The sequence below is a fragment of the Psammomys obesus genome, unplaced genomic scaffold, assembly GCF_907164565.1.
Source record: "Psammomys obesus unplaced genomic scaffold, mPsaObe1.curated_primary_1811, whole genome shotgun sequence".
Taxonomy (NCBI): Eukaryota; Metazoa; Chordata; class Mammalia; order Rodentia; family Muridae; genus Psammomys; species Psammomys obesus.
In genome coordinates, this window is record NW_026596034.1 from 6,610,613 (window position 1) to 6,633,059 (window position 22,447).

The 22,447-nt window shown below is 44.0% G+C and overlaps 1 long non-coding RNA gene across 1 annotated transcript; it reads right to left on the reverse strand.

Annotated features, from left to right (window-relative positions):
* Nucleotides 1-3,982: 3,982 nt before the first annotated feature.
* LOC129686765 (uncharacterized) lies at nt 3,983-21,091 on the reverse strand. Its single transcript, XR_008721697.1, has 3 exons — nt 20,960-21,091; nt 5,273-5,422; nt 3,983-4,046 (listed from the first exon to the last, which is right to left on the reverse strand). It is a non-coding gene; the product is annotated as an uncharacterized LOC129686765 (long non-coding RNA).
* Nucleotides 21,092-22,447: the final 1,356 nt, after the last annotated feature.

The window sequence follows — 22,447 nt, forward strand, 5'->3', positions numbered from 1 at the left end:
TCAGTTCTGATGCTCCGACCTACAGTCACTATTCAGCCACCATTTGGCCCTCCGTCCCTGTGCATTGTATCAGCCTATAAAATGAGCTGTAGTTTCTTGGGCTGCAATTAGGAAAGTGTATGCAGCCCTGTGTGGAACCACATTAAAAGGAGTGATAAAGTGATGGCTGGACAGGAAGTAAGAATCAAATAGTCAGAAAGTGAGGAGGATAATGAGAAACAGAATGCACTTCCAGCTGTGGGGAATAGAAAGACACATGGGTAGAAACATTCTAAACTTCACTTTAAATTTTCAAAAATATGAATATTTTCAGGATCTTGAAATCAGGGATTTTATTTTTTTTTTAAAAAAAGAGACCCATGTAATGACACTTTATATAATACCAAGCCCAAAGAGTCCTCCCCTCTCATGAAACTTTTGCTGAACACTTATTATGTACCAAGAATAACTGGATGGAAGAAATCTACTATATAATTAAAAACATCCCTAGCTCCTGGGATGATTCACCTTTCACTTACCCAGCAGGCACTGTGTGGATGCTTCTGCTGTGCCCAGGGCTCTGGGAATGTGTGGCACTCATGGGTTTTTTTTTCAACACACAGGATTTATTTCCTTTTAGGTAAGAGGGTATGTTTCAGGCCACAGCTCTGGGCAGCGTGTCAGCTCAGCATGTCCCACCCTTGCTATAGGATGACCTGGCCTTGGCTAGGAGCTCAGCCTGATCACAGCCTTGCTCTGAGCTTTCTCTCACTGCAGCTGGTACTGTGTCTAAGACGGGGCTAGGCCCTCTGACAGGTGGAAGAGAATGATGACAAAAAAAAGCAAATGAAGTGAAGGAAGACTGTGCCTCTGTGTGCAGGCACGCATGTGTGTGTGTGTGTGCAAACAAGTGTGTGATAGAAGAGGATACAGGTACGTGTATGCATATGTGTGACTGCATATATGCAATGGGAGCAATTGTATGTGCATGTATGCATGCACCTCTGTGCAAAAATCGGTGTTGGAAGAACATTGTGTGCAGACGTTTATATGTGAGTATGTATGTGGTTGAAGAACACACCTGTGCTAACCCATATGAAAGCGTGTGTGAGAGACAAAGATGAAGTAGAGAGGAAATTCTTGGTATTTTGTCCCAGTTTCTACAGTATTTGAAGGCTCCTTTACTCCTACTCTTTCATTGTCTTGTTATTAAATGCAAGAAGTCAATACAGAATTGCATTCTCAAGAAAGAGAGAAAATGAGTTAGGAAAATGAAAATGATGTCTGCAGCATTCTAGGAACTTAAAAACAACTTAAAGAGCCAAGCGTGGCCTTCGAACTTGCAAGCACCACAAGTGGGCACTTATATGTCCACAAGGGTAGGGAAGGCCGAAGGACTGGGGCCCCTCCCCCTGAGGTTGTGTTCTGAAGCGCTAAACAGGGCCTGCAAGTTTCTCTTTCAAATGAATTCCTTTAGTCTATGAACGAGTTCTTGGGAACAAGATTTGGGCACCAATCCATAAAATAAAACAAAAAACTATTATTCTATGGGGAAAAAATGCAATGGGTTGCATGTTCCCATGCAGGGCCCCATGAAACCATAGTCCTAGACACATGTGACTGGGTGTGTGATAGTAGTGGCACATTATATGTCCAGCAACGAGCTTACTATGTAGCAAGCACAAAATAAGTGCCTATAAGAGAAGGAAATGGAGCTGCCACACAGAGCTGGTCTACTGCCAAGCTCAGGAAATGCTGTGTGCTTTATCCACATGGAGATCCCCAGCACAGAGGAGAAAACTGAAGAGTTTTGAGTTCAGCGAGTAGAAGCAGGCATCCCTTTGTCAGGGATGGGTCCCAGGCCCGTTTCTCACTCATTAGCAGGTTTCACCTCATAGCAACAAACAGCTCTTCCTACATCCTCACTCTGGTGTGGAGACCTCATGTGGACAACATGGACTCAGGAGACAAGGTCTTCCCCACAGCCTGGCCCAGGCACACGCTAGAGCTGGTTTATTGGGAAGCTGCATGCTGCCTAGCTGTATCTGCATCTCATTCTCATTCCACTTAATGCTACTAGCCAAAGACCCCTGAACGAGGCGTGTAGCTTACTAGCTACGAGAGTATATTTGCATCTCACCACACACATCACAGCATCCTACACACACACACACACACACACACACACACACACAGTGGGGGTGGGAGATTTTGATCAGAAGTGTTTAAACATTAGGGCAAAGAGAACAGCTTCCAATCTAAATGTAGCTGGCACAAATTGGGTGAGATTAATGGAGTCAGATCCAGACTCTTTGAGTCATTTTTAGAAAATCAGCAGGTTCTCACTGGTATTATCCTATTTCAGCACCACAGTGGAAGAAAACTCACTCAATAGCTCTCATGGTCAACACCACAGGAACCCAATAAGCTATATTAATGTGCAGAAAAGATCCAGGGCAGGGCAAGAGGGACAGCAAGCTCATTCTAGGCATGAAATTCTGCCAGAACTCAGGAGCTCAGCTTCTTTAATAAAATCAAATGTTCTCTGCAAGAAATTAATCAGTTGTGGTGATTAATTACATCCATCCAAGTTCATCTTTGCATGCAGTACAGTAAGAGCTATGCCTAAGAGTTGAATATCAGGGTTTCTTACCCCCCAAATACAACAGGCTGTGTGGCAAACGCAGGGTAAGATGTAGAGTTGAAAGGAACAAAAGAGGGAGGGAGATTATACTGGGCTGTTTCAGACTGCCACTGAAAGCCTTTGTCATGTAGTCTGATGTGATGGGGTACTCCCTTAATCCTAGGACTCAGGAGGTGGAGGCAGGAGATCAGGAGTGTGAGTCCAGCCTGGATTACACAGTGAGATCCTGATTCTCTAACCTCCACCACCCTCCCTGGAAATTTTTTATTGTACTCAGTTTGTAAGCCTTTCCCTGACACTGATGGTCCTAGCAGAGTTGGTCTGTTCCGTGTGTTTTTCTTCATTTTTTCCTCCAATTATCTTAAAAACTATAGCCTGAGCTTCAGCAGTATTGCTATACACTAAGTAATAACCAATCACTCCTCATGATTTCCTTTATCTCAGTGATTGGTAGAGGGACAATCTTAGCACTCAAGCCAACCAAGCAGAAGGCTTCTTGCAACTGATGTTTGAATTCTGCAAAAAATCAGTTTTACCACTGGGTGAGTTGGATTTAATGTTTTATAACATTGTTCCTCAGCACTGGATGCCTGGAACCATCACATCCTTTTTTCTGTAGCTGGTTTGTGCTAACCTGTCTATCCACAACTAAAAATCCTGACCTATACAATAACCCCTACTCTAGCCAGATTATTTAGTTGATAGCAAGCTTATGATTGGGAGAACATGAGCCTGTACCTTTAGATTTGATCCAATAGCTTGAATCTGTGCCACTCTAAAGCTCTCTCTGAGACCGTTGAAAATCAGTCTGTGCTGTGACTTGACAGCTTCCAGTTTATGATACCTGGCTGTTCCAAGCTCCTTGTCATATATGCTGTGCTGAACAATATCATGTTGTGTAAACCTTCTCAACATCATTAAAATGTTATTTTTTTTAAAATCAAACATATCCTTTGTCCCAGAGATTGGTCCAAGATTCCTCAGAGAGACTGTTAGCGAATTCAGCCCACAGAAATGAAGGATGCTCTCTGAAGAGGCTCCCCTGGCCTCCTTCTTTCCCCCACCTATCATCCTTCTCTTGGTGGCTATATATCTCACACACCCTCTCCATTTCTTTTTCTTTCTCATTTTTACTCTTTTTTTTAAAATTTTTTATTAATTACACTTTATTCACTTTTTTTATTAATTACACTTTATTCATTTTGTATCCCCCCATGAGCCCCTCCCTCCTCCCCTGCCGATCCCACCCTCCCTCCCCTTTCTGCATGCATGCCACTCCCCAAGTCCACTGATAGGGGAGGTCCTCCTCTCCTTCTTTCTGATCTTAGTCTATCAGTTCTCATCAAAAGTGGCTGCATTGTCCTCTTCTGTGGCCTGGTAAGGCTGCTCCCCCCTCAGGAAATTTGCAGGTACATGGTGGGACCTGGAAAGGATCATCCTGAGTGAGTTGACCCAGAAGCAAAAAGACACTCACGGTATATACTCACTCATATAAACATACAATATAGAATAAACCCACTAAAAGCTGTACATCTAAACAAACTAAGCAAAAGAGAGGACCCTAACTAAAATGTTCAATCCCCATCCTGAAAGGCAAAGAGGATGTACATCAGAAGAAAACGAAAATAGGAAACAACCTCGGAACCCGCTACAGAGGGCCTCTGAAAGCCAGAAGAAAACAGGAAACAACCTTGAAACCTGCCACAGAGGGCCTCTGAAAGCTTCTGCAGTATAGACTGTCAAAGCAGATGCTGAGCCTGATGGCCAACTGATGGGCAGAGTGAATGGAATTTTGTGTAAGAAGTGGGAAATAGTAAGAGCTGGAGGGAACGGGAACTCCACAAGCAGAGCAACAGAACAAGATAATTTGAACACAGGGAACTTCCCAGAGACTCATACTCCAACCAAGGACTATTTGTGGAGATGACCTGGAACCCCTGCACAGGTGTAGCCCATGGCAGTTCAGTGTCCAAGTAGGTTCCATAGTAATGGGAAGAGGGACTGCCTCTGTCATTTTTACTCTTAATGAAGCTCCTCTGCAGACGTTAAAGGAAAATCTCTCTTTCATGTTTAGATCTCCATACACTGCATTGTTTCTGTCTAATGTTCTCTCTCCCAACCCAAGACTCAAACGTGGCCTCAAGGCATCTCATTCTAATAAAACCTCATTGAAGGGAGTTGTGTCAGACTCCTTTGTGGATGGACTGCTGTGGGTTTTACTTCTTTTTTAACAACAATTGTACCTTCATTCCAGTTAGAAACCAATCTAACTGTTCTAAATCTCACTGTGCTAAAGTCAAGGTGTTGGCAGGGCTGGTTCCTTCTGGTGCAGCAGGAACTGTTGCCGTTCACATTAAAGCTTCTGGATGCCCCTTATCACTGCCCCCCTCAGCTGGCAGCTTCTACATCTCTCCAATCTTTAGAATCCTTGGCACATCAAGTCCTACTCTTTTTGCCTTCCTCTTAAAAGGCCCTTTTTGTTTGATTACACCGTAGTGCAGGGTAGTCTTCTCTGATTTGTAACTTAGGCTTACCTTTATATGCAAATTTTCCTATGAGATATAAATAAGAATATATATTCACCAGATACATACCAACAGACTAAATAAATATGTCATAATCAGCATCAGCTGTCCACCTGACACAAACCTACAGTCACCGGGAAAGAAGGAACCTCAACTGAAGAATTGCCCGGATCAGATTGCCCTGTGGTTGTGTTGATGAAGATTTTTCTTCATTGCTAATTGATGCAAGAGTACCCAATTCACTCTGGGTGGTGCCATCTATAGACAGGTGGGCCTGGAACATACAAGAAAAGTAGCTGAACAAGCCAGCGAGAGCAAGCAAATAAGCAGCATTCCTCCATTGGTTTCTCCTTCAACCTCTTGCCTTGGCTTCCCTTCATGAAGGACTGTAACTTGAAAGTAAAAAACCTTTTCCACAAGTTGCTTTTGGTCAGTTTTCTTATGGCAACAGAAACCTACCTAACTGATTCCATCCAAGCCCAGCTTGGTGAATCAATGTCTTTATTGAGGTTAGTTACAGTGAATTGGTGAGCAGCTATTTATAGGAACTTTATGGAGTTAGAAGCAACCTCATTACTAAAAATTCCCACCCCAGCATTGGTAATAATTCATAAAAGCTGTACCACCCATCACAATAATTTTACTTTCAGTCAATTTTTCACCTCTATATACTTCACAACATCCAAGACCATGTACAGCCAGGGTCCAGAAGATAGTAGTAGGGAAACTCACATTGGTAATCTGGTGCTCCTCCTCCCCTTGTATGTCCAAGGGAAAGCTAACAACTCCATTACCATTCTCAGAGCTAGCTTTTGCTGTACTGTTTTGCTAAAGCTACTGGACTACAGTATTCTGTATGACAGCACAGCAGCATCTGCTCTATGATGGGTGATGGCCATAAAAAGCATGGAGCAAAGAACTACAATGCATCATTTCTGCAAGACCCCCTTTATCATGGAAGGTAGCATATTCTGGCATTCCATAATTAAGATACGGGTATCGTTAAAGGGCCATTATTTAATGCACTATACTTAGTATGTAACAAAAAGCAATAGAAATTAAATGTATGACATATTTATGATCTTATGAAGGCCTGATATTATAAGCATCTTAAATATTAGAGAAGACAGAATTATGGCACAGACAACAACAAAAAAAATGGTCTTTCTTCAATGTACATTATTCAAGTATAGCTCTTCAGGAAAAAAAAAAAGAATTTCTCACATCGATAAGAAAGACATTCGGGAACTTACAAGGTTTCTCAGATCTTCCATAATGTTTTTTACTTGGACCTCATTCTTGGGTCTACCTGAGAAGAGCACTACAGAGTCTTCTCAAGATGAGCCAAATCCATCCTCTGGGAGGAGACAGGGCTTCTAGTTTTTAAGATGTACCGTAGAGATCACAATATTGCTCTTGAGTGTATGACATAAGCCAATGCTGATCCGTTCATCAAATTTCATGACATGGTGGAAGGACACATTGTGACATACATCAATCAGTTCAACTCCTACTTCCTCCCCTCACTAGTCTCTAGCTGTCAAGTTCAGAAACCCGTTATTTATATCAATAGTATTATCTAACATTTATTGACATTTACCAAAGGCCAAATGTATTGTTATGCAAATATAGTATCATATATAATCACAGTTGGCAGAGGCAGGTGAAACCCCTGAGGTTGATATGGCTGTGCTCTATGAAGCCACGTGAAAGTCTATGCTTCCCTTTTTAGGATATCTCTTTCTACCCCTAGAGCATCAGAAACCTCAGCAATAGATGCAGGCATAGAAATATCTTGGAGGCTTATCTGCAAGAGAATTATGTAGACCTGGTACACATCGCTTGCACTCACTTCCCATTTTAAGGTCCCAGGCAGTTGAATCTTATCGGGAAGCTTAGAACTGTAGACTGGTTTATGTCCAGGAAGAAGAGAGAAAAGATTTCAAAGAGCAGATAGCATTGTCCATTTCTCACTTAACTTCAGTTCCAACATCAGCATGAGGTGATATCACTGACTGATCCATTGTACATTTGGGGCTCTAAGAAATAATAATAATAAACCTCACTAGATCCACTCAGGTTTCTGAGTCCCAATGCTATGCTTTTAGACAGAGCATTGCAGGAGTGGCCATATCTCTACTCCACTCTGCCCTGTGAATTCTTTGCAATAATTCTAGATGTTTTTGGATGGGGACCCGAGACTGGCAGGGTACACTGTCCTGCCTCCTTTGTAGTGAGAGTGAGTTCAAGTGCTTGGCCTCTGGTGGTGAAATACAAAATAAGGCTAGATAGATGTCCAGGACTGGCATTTAGTGGCAAGAGGCCAAGGATGATGCCACTTGTCTACAATGCACAGAACAACCCCACAACTCAAATCAGCTTGTCTCCTCATGCTCCTGGTGCCCCCCAGACTGAGCCAGCCCTACACTCAGCATCACTGTCAGGTAAGAGGGGCCTCTGGGAGTCACCCACTGGAAAAGTTCCTAATGTTGACATAAAATTGCTGAATTTAAGTGAATGATATTTCCCCCTTGTAACACAAAATAAAAAGTGCCAAATTATTTAACTTTTGACGGAAAGTATTGCTTGAATAAAAATCCATGCTTCGTAAATAAGACTGAAAATAGCTAGAATGTGAGCCAAGCCAAGAATCAACTTCAAGCAGAAAAGTGAGGGCCAGGTTGAGGGAGCTCCAGGAAATCAGACAGAGGGACTCCTCTCTGCTTTGGCAGCACTTGATTTAAGCTCATGTGCTAGCACGGCATTGTGGGTCCAGCAAAGCACCGAAGCCAGGCCATGAGTCTGAACTGGTTTTATGATAGTGTGGATAAAAAGTAAGATCCTTGTGCTTGAGACATGGCTCAGCAGTTAAGAGCACTTGATGTAAATTATGAAGACTGAGGGAACCCAACCCACAGGCAACAAGCCCCACAAATACTTAGAACCCCACAAACACTTAGACCTTTCAGAGAGGCCGAAACAGGATGGTTTCTGGGGCTTATTGACACATACCTGGGTTCAAAAAGAAAGCCTGCCTCAGAGGAACAGTGGAGAACTTTGGACAAGGAAACCTAATGCCTTCTTTGGACCTACTGGTGTGCTGAGAGGCATACTCTATGTTTATGTATCATACATTCTCATAGACAAATACGTATGTGCATGTGCACACACATGAATAACATAGGAAATAAATGAACATGTCTTTAAAAAGTAAGACTCATATCCCAACCAAGGAACATGCGTGGAGATAACCTAGAACCCCTGCACAGATGTAGTCCAGGACAGCATAGTATCCAAGTGGGTTCCATAGTAATGGGAAGAGGGACTGCCTCTGACATAATCTGATTGGCTTGTTCTTTGATCACCTCCCCCTGAGGGGAGAGCAGCCCTACCAGGCCACAGAAGATGACAATGTAGCCATTCCTGACAGGATCTGATAAACTAAGATCAGAAGGAAGGAGAGGAGGACCTCCCCTATCAGTGGACTTGGGAGGGGCAAGCGAGAAGAAGGGGGAGGGAGGGTGGGGCTAGGAGGGGAGGAGGGAGGGTCTTATGGGGGGATAAAAAGTGAATAAACTGTAATTAATAAAAAATAAAAAAAGATAAAAAAGAAGACCTTTTTCTTCACAGTTCCACGTAGTGGTGGGTTGGAGAAGAAGGCTCAAACCTTTATTCCCCATTTTCTAGCTGTGTGACCTTGGGAAGACTACCTTTTGTGTGACTTTTCTTATGCTCTCTTAAATGGGTCTAATATCACATGTACCCTGCAGAGCAGGAAAGATTAGGTGATACAATGACATTTGCAAAGAAATTAGCTTGGAGTCTGGTGCTGTTAACCCTTTACTGCCAGCCCTTAGCTACAGCCATCCTTGCTGTTTCCTCCCTCTCAGGGGCATGCTGAGCCCTGGGGCAGAACATTTGCCTGAACAGATTTCACTGTGATTCCAAACACCTACCCAACTCCAGATTTGTCCCTGCTCTTGCTGTCACCCAGGCTGCAGCAACCAATAGCCTGGAAGGTCAGCTCAGCCACCAATGAGTTTGGAAGATCATTCTCAAGGTAGCCCCTGAGCAATAGATATGATGCTACGTAAGAGACAGCCATGCTGCCAGAGTGCTAGGATTCAAATACTACCATTCCCAACTGGCCAGATGTGCTTGCCTCAACTTCCTCTCTCACCAAAGGGATATAAGTCACCATCAGGATGTAAGACCCAAAAGAGTGGGGATCTTGTCTGCTTTGTTAGTGACTACAACTCTATCACAAAGGATTGGGTCCACTACATAGTAAGTAGCCAACAAGTGTTAGCTGAATGTATGAATGAATGAATGAATGAATGAATGAATGAATGAATGAATGAATGGTTATCCTCCATTGAATAGCATTGTACATGGTATGCATACGGGAAACAACATTACTAATAATGATGTCAATAAGGAGAGAGATAAACAGAGAGAGGGAAGGTAGTCATCAAGTCTCAGTACACAGTGTCAGCTTCAGGTTTGAGTCTGAAGAACCAAGACTTGTCATGGGTGTGAAGTCAAGGGAGTCAAGAGTGAGTCTTCTTTCTTAGACTCTTCCTCATCCCAAAGCTTGCTGCTGTGGCCCCTGCCTGGCTAGTCCATGAATCTGATGTCCATCCCATCATCATATCCCTGTGTTTCTTTGCTAATTAAGTACTTATGGATGACTCTAACACAGCACGTCTGACCTCACAGGTCCCTGTACATTGGTCTAGCAAGATGTACTCATGCCAGGAAGTATTGAGCATACACACCTACCTTGTGTACAGCTAGAATCTCTGTTGTAGTGGGGGGTCCCTACCCGGCCCTCCATGGGAGTTATGAAACAACTATTCAACTGTGGTTCTACCCTTATACAAGTGGCCAGTGGTGTTAAGTGTTGAGAAGTTAAATGTTCTCCTTTTCAAACTCCTCATGGCTCCATGCTCTAGGTTTCATTGGTACAGCACACAGGTCAGAAAGGGCAGGGAAGCAGAGAGCGTGATTTTGCTGGTTAGTGTTGCTAGAATGAGTCTTAGTTTTGTTTTGTTTGTTTCGTAAACAGCAGGACTAGCAGGGATTTAACAAGGGGTATCATTAACCAGGTAGATGACAGGAAGTAGGACAGCAATTGCTGGAGCCAATGTCTCTGATGGAGACTCATGATCCTTGTATCACATAAAGGTGATGTGCCCAGAGTACAGATATGTTGGAACATCCCAATGCTCAGCTTCCCAAGTTCCCTATAGGAGGCAGATTTGGATGGCTGTTCTGGATGTCACTGCTGAACCTGACCTTGACCTTTCTTAGCACCTTCTCATGTAATTTCCTATAACTAACTGTTTGCAGCTCAAAGCATCAACCTGTGTGTTTGCTACCCAGCCATGACTAATAAGTCCTTTCCCATTATCACTTTTGATTTTCAGGTTCATCTCCAGCCTGCCTCACCGTGGTCCTTCTAGGCTCTTACAAGGACCTGCTGCATGGCAAAGCTGAGGGTCCAAGGGTCCATAGTCATATAGTAAGGCTCAGGAACTTTCTAGAAATGAGAGAAAAAAGAACTCTGTTCTGTCAGAATTGAAGCTAGTAGGGTATGACTGGGTACCAGGAAGGTCATTTAGCATCCATTAGACTAGACCATCTGAAAACTCTACAAAGAGAAAGCTGAACCAATGAAGAATAGGAGATTACTTCTGCAGTGGCATGAGCTCTTGAACCCAGCCATACTTAAAGTGAGATTTGTCCTTAGACGATTACAGTTCATAGACCAAGAGGGCGTTGCACGATTCCCCCTTTCTACAAACAGGGTGGGGCTGCATTATCCATCATTTGCGATTACAAAGTACTGATCGCCACTCTGTGCGCTGTATCATTTGTTCTGTAGGCCTGTGTCTGCTCATAGAAGCCGAAGGTTAGTGCCAATGTTTCCTCAGGAAAAAGCAAAACGAAACAAAACAATTATGTTCAATAGAATGTGCAGACCCTCTGCCCAGAGGCTACCACTTTGCTTTTTCTCTCTACCCTTAGGTGCCCTCTGCCTTTTCCCTCCCAGTGTCTGGGGACACACATCCTGAGGGCGCTTCTCCAGAAACCGCCAGCTCCGAGAGGCCTTGTTTGTAAACTCAGTACATTAGCTCTGGCTTCTGAGGGAACAGAGACTTTGTTCATTTGTCACTTATTATAATTGATTTGTTTCTCTCTAACTATGTACTCAGTCTCAATTCCCTTAACTGTAGGCAGCAAAATCCAGGGCTGCGATCTCCAGGAAGCCTATCAACAGTGGCACATTGCTTGTTGTGTGGAAGAGTATGAATCTGGGTGGCTATGAAGATGATGACAGCTTTGGGAAGAGTGAAGTGGAACTGAGGTAGTTCTGTGGGAGGAGAGCAGCTTAAGACAGGCAAAAAGGAGGGGATGGTAACATGCGGAAGTCATCAGCCCTGTTATGATGCTCAACACGGCCATCTATGGATGGAAGTCAGAGCCACTATGGCACTCTGGGAGTCACCAGGTTACTAGACACAGCCTGGACCTACACTTCTAAAGCATAAAAATCACTCCTTCTTGTGATGGGCTGGATGGAAGCAAGATTGTGGTTATGAGGAACAAACACTAGTGAGCCTTGCTGTGGCCCTTGCCTGGTGTGGCCTCCTCCCTCGGGCATCAGAAGGACGCGTCCTGTCTCCTGCCTGGTACCTGCTACCACCTGCTCTTCACAGACAGTGTTCTGACTTCCAGGGCTCAACTCTGCCTATTCTGGTTTCTACAAATCATCACATAAGAAGCCAAGGTGGAAAGAACTCACGTGTGCATCGCATGTCAGCCTTTGCAGGTACCCTACATATAGGATCCCTAAGGATGGGTTTTTAGACCAACATAGAAGGCCAGGGCTCCCGTGATCTGAGGCAAGCTCCCAGATTATATTACCAGTCAGCATTGTCTCACAGCACAGAAAAACCCACCTCCTCTGAGATAGCCAGAATTCCTGAAACAGCATCCCTTGCCGCCTGTGTTATCAGTGTGTGGCTATCAGTCTAACCTCAAGCTTATAAATGCCTTTCTCTTGCTCTTCCGAAGAGCTTAGTAGTTCTCTCTTAGTGTCATTATACAGATGAGGATATGTCCAAGGCCAGAGATGAACAATGACTTCTCCAATCGAGTAGCTATTATGAGGTAGAGTCAGGACTCACATTCAGAATTTTTGATACTTAACCTGGCACACCTGTTATTTTCTGCAGTAACTGGTGTCTAATCCACTCATAGTTTGGTAGCCACAGCGACGTTTGTGCCAGGAAAACTTAGCAATTTCACATGTCAGGAATCCCAGCAGCATCCCTTTTCTGGCACCACTATGAAGAGTTCACAGATAAGCCAGGCAGGAAACAGACATCTCAAGCTTGAGCTCACTCACAATAGCTTCTTCCTCTTTGAGCAGAGACCTAGACAGCCTCACAGTTGCTAGGACAGACAGAAGTGACCATCTTCAGCACTATGATGTGATCGTTGAAGCAAGGACAGACTGAAGCCTGAAAACACTGATATGTGCATGACATCCCCCTGAATGCATGATTGGGGGTGTTAGAAGGGGTCGTGGGAGCCACAGTGAGCCGTCTGAGAGGAAAAGACATAGTCCCATGTGGCTTCACCAACCCTCACAGCCTCACTCTCTGGTCATTGCTAAGGGAAGACTTCAGATGCCCCATGCTTACTTAAAATGCACAGGGTCATGCAATGGCTACGCTGAACAAGCCGGCTCTGCCACTGCTTTCCCTTTCCCTCTTCATTTGCTCTCAGTATTAAGATTGAGGCATTGACTGTGCGATATTCTTCCTGCAGGATAGAGTGGAATATTACAAAATGCATCTGCAAGCAGCCTAAATCATGATTGACAAAACGAGATTTGTTAATACAATGGTTTGAGGCACTTGACAGAAATTTTTGTCAACAGTGTAGATTAAGGGATTCAGAGGGAAAAAAAATGAAATTTGCAGATGAAATGGCTTTGATGTTTCTCCTGAAAAGCATTTTGTTGACAGACTGGATCAGAGTGGAAAAAAAAATGTGCATTTTCTCAATGCGCGTGTTTTAAGTCTTTGACAAAACACGCATTAGTCTTGCTGTTTGGACTTATTTGTCATCTACTCTATTGGTTTTTGCCTCTACCCGCAAAGGGGCTAGGACATTAGTAGAAAAAGATTTTAAAAACATAAAGTAAAATGAAATTTAAAATAAAATAAAATATAAAACTACTAAAAATGGGTCCCCTAAAGATGGGGTATGGTCACGTCATCATTTCAAGTGCTTACTGACTTATCTTCACACACGCTCTTGGGGCCCCTTCTAGTCATTTTGCCAAGGTTCTTGCCCACTGAAGAAAGGTCCTCTGCTATCAACCCACTTAATTGGGGTAAGCAGCAGAAACTACAAGAAGGCTCCTGAGCCAATGATTCTCAAGGTGTGGTAACAAGACTAGCAGGAGCTCCATCCCCTGGAAATTGCTCCAGATACAAGTACTCAAGCCCAGACCTATGTAAAGGTGAGCAACAGAAATCTGCCCTTCCGCGAGCCCCTTAGATTATTTAGAATATACAGAAACACAAAACTTGAGCAAGAACCAGATAAACAGATTGGTCCATCTAACTGCAGTCTTAGCAGATGTGTGATGTTTCAAGTATGGCTGTATCCAGAAGCCCAGGCATCGCTGACATTGGTGTCCACTGCTCATCTTTCCTCTAGAATGGCTGCCTCCTTAGATAACATCTCCCTCTATCATGACAAAATGCCACCAGCTCCAGGAGGCTACCATCTCCTTGATTGCCCCAGGACAGAGAGAGAGAGACAGAGAGAGAAAGAGGGATGGAGAGAAAGAGGATCCCCGTTTGCGTTGACTGGTCCAGCTCAGGTTTTGTGTTCTTCTCTGGAGTTATCACAGTAGGCTGCAGATGTCTGAATAGCCTTTGTCATCATTTACATGTCAGGGGGTGTTTTGAACTCTAGAGTCACAAAGAAAAGTAACCATTGAGCCACCCTCCCTAGAAAACTCAGTGTGGATTCATGAAACTAGGCGACTGGCTGCCAGCCAGGTAAAAACCAGTAACCATGAGAGGCACTTCCTGGTCTTCTAATTAATTCTAAATTTAAGTAACACACACATCTATATACTGGAAAAGGAACCCTATGTCTTTAATACAATTTCCTCGGTCCTCTATGGCTACTTGGTTAATGCATATATTCGCTCCTATAAACTCAACCCTGAAGCATTATCAATAGCAAAAAGAAATTTTTGTTTGTTTGGTTTTGGTTTGGTGGTATTGGTTTTTCAAGACAGGGTTTCTCTATGTAGCCTTGGCTGTCCTGGACTCGCTTCATAGAGCAGGCTGGCCTCGAACTCACTGAAATCCTCCTGTCTCTGCCTCCCCAAGTGCAGAGATGACAGGCATGCGCCATGGCTCCAGGCTTCCGGAAGAATTCTTAGCACTACCAGATGTCCCTGAATACAGACGGCGTTTTAGAATTACTCAGGAGAGAAGCTGGCATACATCCCTTAAGGAGCACCCTTAGCGCTCCCCACAGAGAAGGGCACAGGACCAACTTTGACCTTGCTGCAAGAGGTGCGGCATCGGCCCCCACAGAGCCTCGCATTGGCCTGCTGTTCCAGCGCAGGAATAAAGAACTCGTGTACACAGTTTGGCTTTCATCTTCAAACCAAGGCTTCAACTTTGAACTGTCACACATGTGCCATCTCAGCGTCCCAAATCCAATGTTTTACAGAGGCGAGGGAAGAAAGAAAACATTATCCGTTCCCCAACAACAGCATCTCTGAACAAGACTGTGCGTTTGTTTTGTGTGCCTTTGTTTTTCCTATTGGGGAACAAATGAAAACTCCGGTGAGTAATCTCATTCTGACGTGCGAATTGCTATCAAGAGCACACATCTTGTCAACTGCGGCTCACACGGCTGGCTGCAGGCTGAGTTACTCGTGTGCGGCCATCTATACTGGGATCTCTTCAAAGGCCCTGTGCCTCCGGTGCTCGGCGCAGAGCACGGCACGGTTGGTGCCGAACATAAACGACTGCATTGAATTATGGGGCAAGTAACTCCAGTTTCCCTCCGTTTTCGCTCTCCACCGTTAGTTCACCTCATTCCAGCAGAAGGTCGCTGTTGCTGCCTTCTGTGCGGGAAAAGACGCAGAGACCGCGGTTCTAAGAAGCACAGGTTAGCTGGTGAAGATGAACTCGAGACAGCTCCCCGCGCAGCTCCCTCACATGGCCACGGGAGGGCAGCAGAGAATATGATGCTGGCCAGGGCCATTTTGTCCAGCCTTTGTCTTCGGCTCTTAAGTTCCCTCAAAATTCCCAGCTTTCATCCTTTTGTTAACTTTTGGCTTTTATGGAAGCAAGTTTCAGTACAGGGCAGCCTGGCTAGTTTTAGAAGACGTAAAACAATTCTTTTTCTTCCCTCTGTCTTTTAATGTGAATCTTCGGGGTGGAGAGATGAGAGGTTAATTTTGTCAAAGAGTGGAATCATTCAAAGTTTACAAGATTGACTTTTTAAAAAAATGCCCTCTCCTTTAGAGAAAAAAAAGTCTTTTCTACCTACGTTAGGCTAGAGCTTTTCCTTGTGGGCACCTTTTCTGTAAGATCTTTAGCTGATCTCTCCCATCATTCCCTCCGGCTGCCATTCTTCTGATTCAAAATCCAGTCTGGGAAAAAGCTCTCATTGGAAGGATAATTAAAGTAGACGAACAAGTCCGTCAGTACCAGCTAATCCCAGTAAGTCCAATTCAGCTTCTATAGATTGAGGAATAAAAGTGCTCTCCCATCAGGGCTGTTCATGTCTGGACTGTAGCCTAGTCTAAGGAATCACTCAGCTCATAAATACAAGGTCATGGAGACCAAGTTTCCACATAAGTAAAAGTCAGTTTGCTTTCGTTTGATCCAATTGCACAGATCAAGGAATAACTGCCAGATAACAAACAAACAAATAAACAAAAAAACTGCAGAGAGCCAACACACCTGAACTTTTCTTCAAGTTCTGAGAAGTACCTTCAAATTGACACAGAATTGAAAAGAGCCTTTTAAAATGTCAATTTACCAATCATTAATAAAAATCAGCTAATAATGTTTGGGGAGCCAGATCAATGGGTCAATTGCTTGCTGCTCAATCCTAACAACAGGAGTTCAGATCCCTAGAACCCACAAAAGCCAGGTAAGACTGTGTGTCTGAAATCCCAGCACTCCTACTGTGTTGTGGTGGAGGTGGGAATAGGAAACTCCCAGGATCTCCTACTGTGTGGTGAGAGGTAGGAATAAGAGACTCCCAGCACTCCTACTGTGTGGCTGGAAGTGAGAACAGGAGAATCCCAAGGGTTCGTACTGTGTGAGTACTGGGCTCCTACTGTGTGAAGGGGGAACAAAAGACCTCCAGAAACTCCTGAGTCAGAAAGCCTGGCACAGTGGTAAACAGGAAACCTTGTTGCAAACATGGTAAAAGGTGAGGGTTTACATCTGATGTTGTTCTCTGATCTCTACACACTCACTGTGGCATGGGTTTCACACACACACACACACAAATAAAATTAATTATTTCATTTTTAGGAATCACCTTACATAAATTCAGATAAGTATGATGATATGGAAATACCCACGGAGACATTTATTATAACAGATAATTAAAAAGAAGCTCAATATCCACCAATAGGGAATTGTTTCCTTATACTTTGGTATAGCCATACTGTAAAACATCTCACCACTTAAAAACAAAAAACACAAAACCCTAAAATGGAAAAATGTGAAGCTAAACCAAAACTGGTGCTATCAAAACTGCCAATCATGCATAAGGTTGGTACCGTGAACCGGAAAGAAAACATACTGAGACAGATACGGTGAAAGGGAGGCGCGGCTGAGAAATACTGATAGCAATGTATTTAAAAGCTCAGGATAGACATTTTTCATTTTAAAGCACACAGGTATGGGTATAAACGAAAGCAGACAATGTAAAACTTCTGTTTACAAGGTCTGAAAGAGTTCACATAAAACTGGTTTGGGGGAAATGTTGTAAATCTAACACAGGAGTTAAAGGGTGGAAATTTTTACCATGTTCTGCTCTCACATTGTGCAATTCCTTTTTAAAGATTCTGTAAAGTTGCTTACACAAGTTGGCCCTGATCAGCAGAGTCATGCCTGGTTGCTTGCGATCTGTCACGCACTAAAGCCATTGCTTCAGGCTCTAGCTAGTATTTGGTCTCTGTATCCCCAGGACAAGAAAAGAGTTTTAGGGTTTGGGGTTTTGGAAACTAACATAAGCCTGCAAACAAAGCATATGAGGGATTGAATACTTGTGATTCCCAAACTGGAAAGGCAGCCCATGTCTTCTGACTACCAGGCCTGCCGAGAAGCAGAAGTCTCTGGAGGGGAGCTTAGAGGTTTGCTGATGTTCCTCATTCACCAATGAGGCAACAGAAGACAGGCAGATCGTGTGATTTTGCAGTGTGTAAAATGGGAATACCGGTCTGAGTTTGCTGCACGTGTCATTAACCATCTCAAACCAAAATGCTGACAAGGGTGAGGGCGACACAGTTTATGACTACTATGGGCAGCAGTAAGGATGGACTGCCCTGGGCTGAGTGGATGGCGACCCTCTTCTGCACCATCCTAAATTCCAAAGGAGTAGCTCTGTGAAGATCTCACTTCACCTCCTCCCACTGCAAGGCCTTGCAGTCCCTCTGCGCCCCTTTCAGAAGCCGCGTGAAGGAAAGCAGCTCCTCGTTATCCTACTAAGTAGTCGTCTTTTCATTTCTAATGATTGCTTTTACTATTTATTATGGGTATGTGTTAGTGTGCAATGAGTGTACGCTCAGGTGCGCTGTGCAGGACAGAAGGGGATGTTGGGTCCTCTGGGGCTGGGCCTAAAGTTGGTTGTAAACTGCCTGCCATTGGTACTAGAAATGAAACTTAGGTCCTCCATAAAGCAGCAAGTGCCCTTCACCTCCAAGGCCTCTCTCCAACTTGATTAACAATCATTGTCATCCTCTCGGCTCTTCAAAAGAAAGGAACCAATAACAAAGAACTGAATCTGCCCGGAAGAAATGGGACCAAAGCAGGGCTAAGCATGTCTCCAGCATGTTAATCCCAGAGCCATGAGATGACACGAAAGCCTGGTTCTGGCATGGCTGTTCTCCTCACAGGCCTTCCCCACGTAGAGGTGGGAATGGAGGACACCTAGTGAGGTTTGACTTTCACATGCGCACACAATAATTAAGATATTTATAATTTAAAAAGTCACGTTTATCTGGAATCCAAGTGTGCCTGGGAACCCTCTGTTATCTGATGGCTTTGGTACTGAACTCATTTCTGGTTTATGTTCCAGAAGTAGTCCATACACGCCAATGAGTATTCAGATGGGTTTTTACATGGTTTTTTAATCCTTGTACTGGCAGACCAGACCAGGGCAGCAAGGGAATGAGGAAATGACAGACAAATATTTACAGTCAGAAGCATACATAACAAGGAAAGCTAGGACTGGGTGGTCTGGGCACACTGAATGGGAAGCCACAGCACCCCAAATGCTCAGCATGTTCATGAGACACAATTGGATGGAGAGGCAAGGTTGTTGCATACAGCTGAACACGGAGGCAGGGTTACTATATACAGATAAACAAGAGGGTGAAGATATTATACACATACACAGCTGAGCAAAAGAAGCAAGTTCGGCGAAGCTCAGTAGGTGCAGTCTCTGTAGGGAGCAGGCTTTGGTCTGTAAATATCCTGGGGGAGAAAGATACTATGACACACTGCATTATTGACATTTGCTCTTGGACCCCCAAGGAAAGCCTGGCTGTCCCTCTGAGCTTCACCTCAGGGGAAAAGCTTTGCCGTTTTCCCATGGGTCTGTGGCTAGAGTCCTTGACATAGCCTGCTTATGTCAACAACACACACTCAGGAGTTCATACTCAGGGCTTCCCCCTTACACACACACACACACACACACACACACACACACACACAAGCAGTTCCAATCCCAACATTCACACAGCTGAGGCAGGAGGATAAGTTTTAAAACCAGCCTGGACAACAGACTACATAACAAGACACTTTTTGTACAATATCAAGAAAAACAAATAACAGATCTGTGCCAGTAGAAAAAAAAAATCCACAGAAGGACCTTACAGAAAGTGAAATGGAGCATTTCTTCAGCCATCTCTATCCAAGGCCCATAGGTACCACCTCCCACTGAACTCTCTCTTGTCTTCAGCTTCCCAACAGGAAATACATCCTTGCCCTTCATCAATTCAATTGACCGTCTTTCCCCAAGCCCCAACTCATCCACACTCCCTCTCCAGCCCTGGCCATGCTTCCTACTGTTCCCTAAGCCTTCCTGAACACCTAGACTTCTTGTAGGCTTCTCCTCAGCCTAAGCACACTCTGCTTATCTCACAAGTTTGTTGGATGGGCAAGTCAGCCACCACAGTTTCTCCAGTTTCTCCAGCCGCTCACCAGCCTGCCTTCTGATTATCATTATGACAGCCTGGCTGAACCAGCTCTTTATTTCCTCGTTTTCTGTTTTCTATCTCAAGATAGATGTTCCACGGACAGAGAACTAGATTGGCCTTGACAACCACTGATGTGCCCAGCTTCTAGAAGTTTTTCTAGTGCCTATGAACAACTGGAGGAAAATGCACAGATGGAATGAATTTCCTCCAGAAGCCTTTCCTGGCCATCCTTGACATCATAGTCCATTGTTCCTCTTCCAGATGCTCATGCAACCAATCCTTAAACTGAGATTCATAAGAAAGAGCAGAGCATGCCAGGGCAGTCCAAATGAATCTCAAAATAATACAGACCAGTCTTGTTGCCTTAGGTAGTTTCCAAGAGGTTGAAGGTAAACCCCCGTTGTTGAAAACAGCACACTCATAAGACTCAGATGATTACAGTTGGCTCTGGTGTGAAAGCCTCCTTCCTGAAGTCTAACCTCCACGGTTCTCCACGCAAAAGGAGAGAAGCGATAAATAGCCTGATCCAGCCACAACCCCTATGAACCCCAACAATGGGTATCATGGCAAGATATCTATAAAGGTGCAGTAAGCGGCGCTCACGTGTTGGTGGTTACCAACAGCTCTCTAATGGGACTTAGGACTCACTCAAAAGGAGGGAAACCATGCCTGGTATTAGAAGCCAAGCTTCCTGGGGCTGCTGAGATCACAGACTTCAAAACCAAATTTACTACTGCCGCTTTGCTATTAGTAGACTAGCATAATTCCTTACTGCACCCCAAATCTTATCCTCATACCCACAAATAAGTGCGGTTACCACCCCTCATTAAAAGGTTTTCTTTACAGTACATAAAGACCAGCACGAAAAACCACAACATGACAGAGTGTACAGACCAGCAGACGGTGGTGGGCCCAGCTCTAGGGAATACACACAGGTCAAATTCCTGCAACTATGGCCCAAGGAACATCCCTGAAGAGGGGTCAGAAAGTTTTAATAGCCGATATACAGGAAGTCTGCTGAGAAACGCTCTCCTCTAGAAATAACTGCATAAACAAGATTGTAACCATCATATCTGAATAGGAGGGGTAGCCTCCTAGAGATGTAAAATGCACAAAATACAGCATTTACTTTACGAAATTCCACTGTCAAAACAAAGGCGTGTTTGCATGTGCGTCAGATAGATAGAAAGATGAGAAGAGAGATGTTGGTAAACACGGTATTGCCAGTATTTAAATCTGGGCCCAGGGTTATATTACTTTTAATTTTTTCCACTTTTTTAATATCTCAAAGTTTTTATAATAATGACAATAACTTACTTGTAGCACCAAGAGTGAACTCTAACATAACCTGCGGACTTGGGGTGATGAGACTTGTCGGTGTTGGTTCAACAGGGGATCTCTGCTGACACAAGGTATTGATAGTAGCAGCAGCTGATGACGGGAGCAAGTAGGCACTTCTTTATTCTGTGAACTTAAAATTACCTTTTAAAAAAAAGTTATTTTGAAAATAAAATACATAATTAACTTAAAGGCAAGAAAAAAGTCTTGAGCACTGATGATCGTGTCAGGATGAGCAACTTGAGTGCACGGAGATCTGCTAACCCCCGTGATGATGTCATGACTCCTGATCAGCTCATTTGTTCTCCTGCCCAGGGGAGGCCTGTGCTCCTGGGAGAATGAGAGGACATTCTGGAACACTGAGCTGTGTTCTCAAGTACACGCCCAGCCCTCTAGTTGTATTCTTCCCTCCCCCACAACCCTCCTCCTGTCCTATGAAGTGGTCCAGATCAGTTATTAATCAGCCCCATGTCCGACAGAACTCTGATCATGCAAATACTTAGGGGGATTTCTTATGGATCTATAATCTCTCTTCTTTCTGTCTCTGTGTCTCTGCTGTTTGTCTGTCTGTATCTCTCTCTCTGTTTATGTGTGTGTTATAAGTCATGTAATATATGGATATAAACGGTCATATATGAATTAACTATCTATGCAGCCATATACTTGCTGTGTGACTCTACAGCACCCATAGAGTTGCCATTGATCGCTATTGTTGTCACCATAACTAAAGAACACTGACGAGTCAAAAGGAAGGGCTCAGGGCTGGCTGTTCTCAGTTGCTGGCTAGCTGCCTTTCACCCTTCTTGGGTCTCAATTCATTGTTTATAAAATCATAGTGCTGAGCTTGAAACACTCTGTCCCAAACCCAGGCATGCATCAGATTTTTAAGACTAAGGCTTCTAGGATCAGCTTTACTCTTCTAAGTACAGCAGGGATCAGGAGCCCTGGGATGTCTATGGGGAAGATCCTAACGTGTTAAACTTGGACACAGTCAACAAAAAATGAGTTTTGGCACTGCAGGATTACACATCTATTGCTGGCCTTTTCCTCACTTCTAACAGCAGCTAATTCAAAGGAATGAAAAGGGTGCTCAAAGGACTGCGATGCACAGAGATAGTTCACCTGCAACCTTGTGGACCTTATGTGAGGAAACACTGAATAGAGCCTGAAGCCATAGACAGAGTAGACATTGAGAGGCAGTCAGGAGGCTTGGCGGGAGGCTTCAGAGGAGATTCGGGAGCAATAGACTAGCATGGTGGCCTTTCTCTAAGATTTACAACACACCTGGTCTTTGGGTTGATGAAAAACACATCCTTTCCCTGGAAATTGATCTCAAAATTACCCAGTGGTGTTAATGTCAAACATGCAAGAGCAAGGGATTTTTCTGAAATTTACATGAAAATACAATCCATGATCAACACCTCTGAATGGTTATTCACAATAGGCATACTTCAAGATGATACTTCA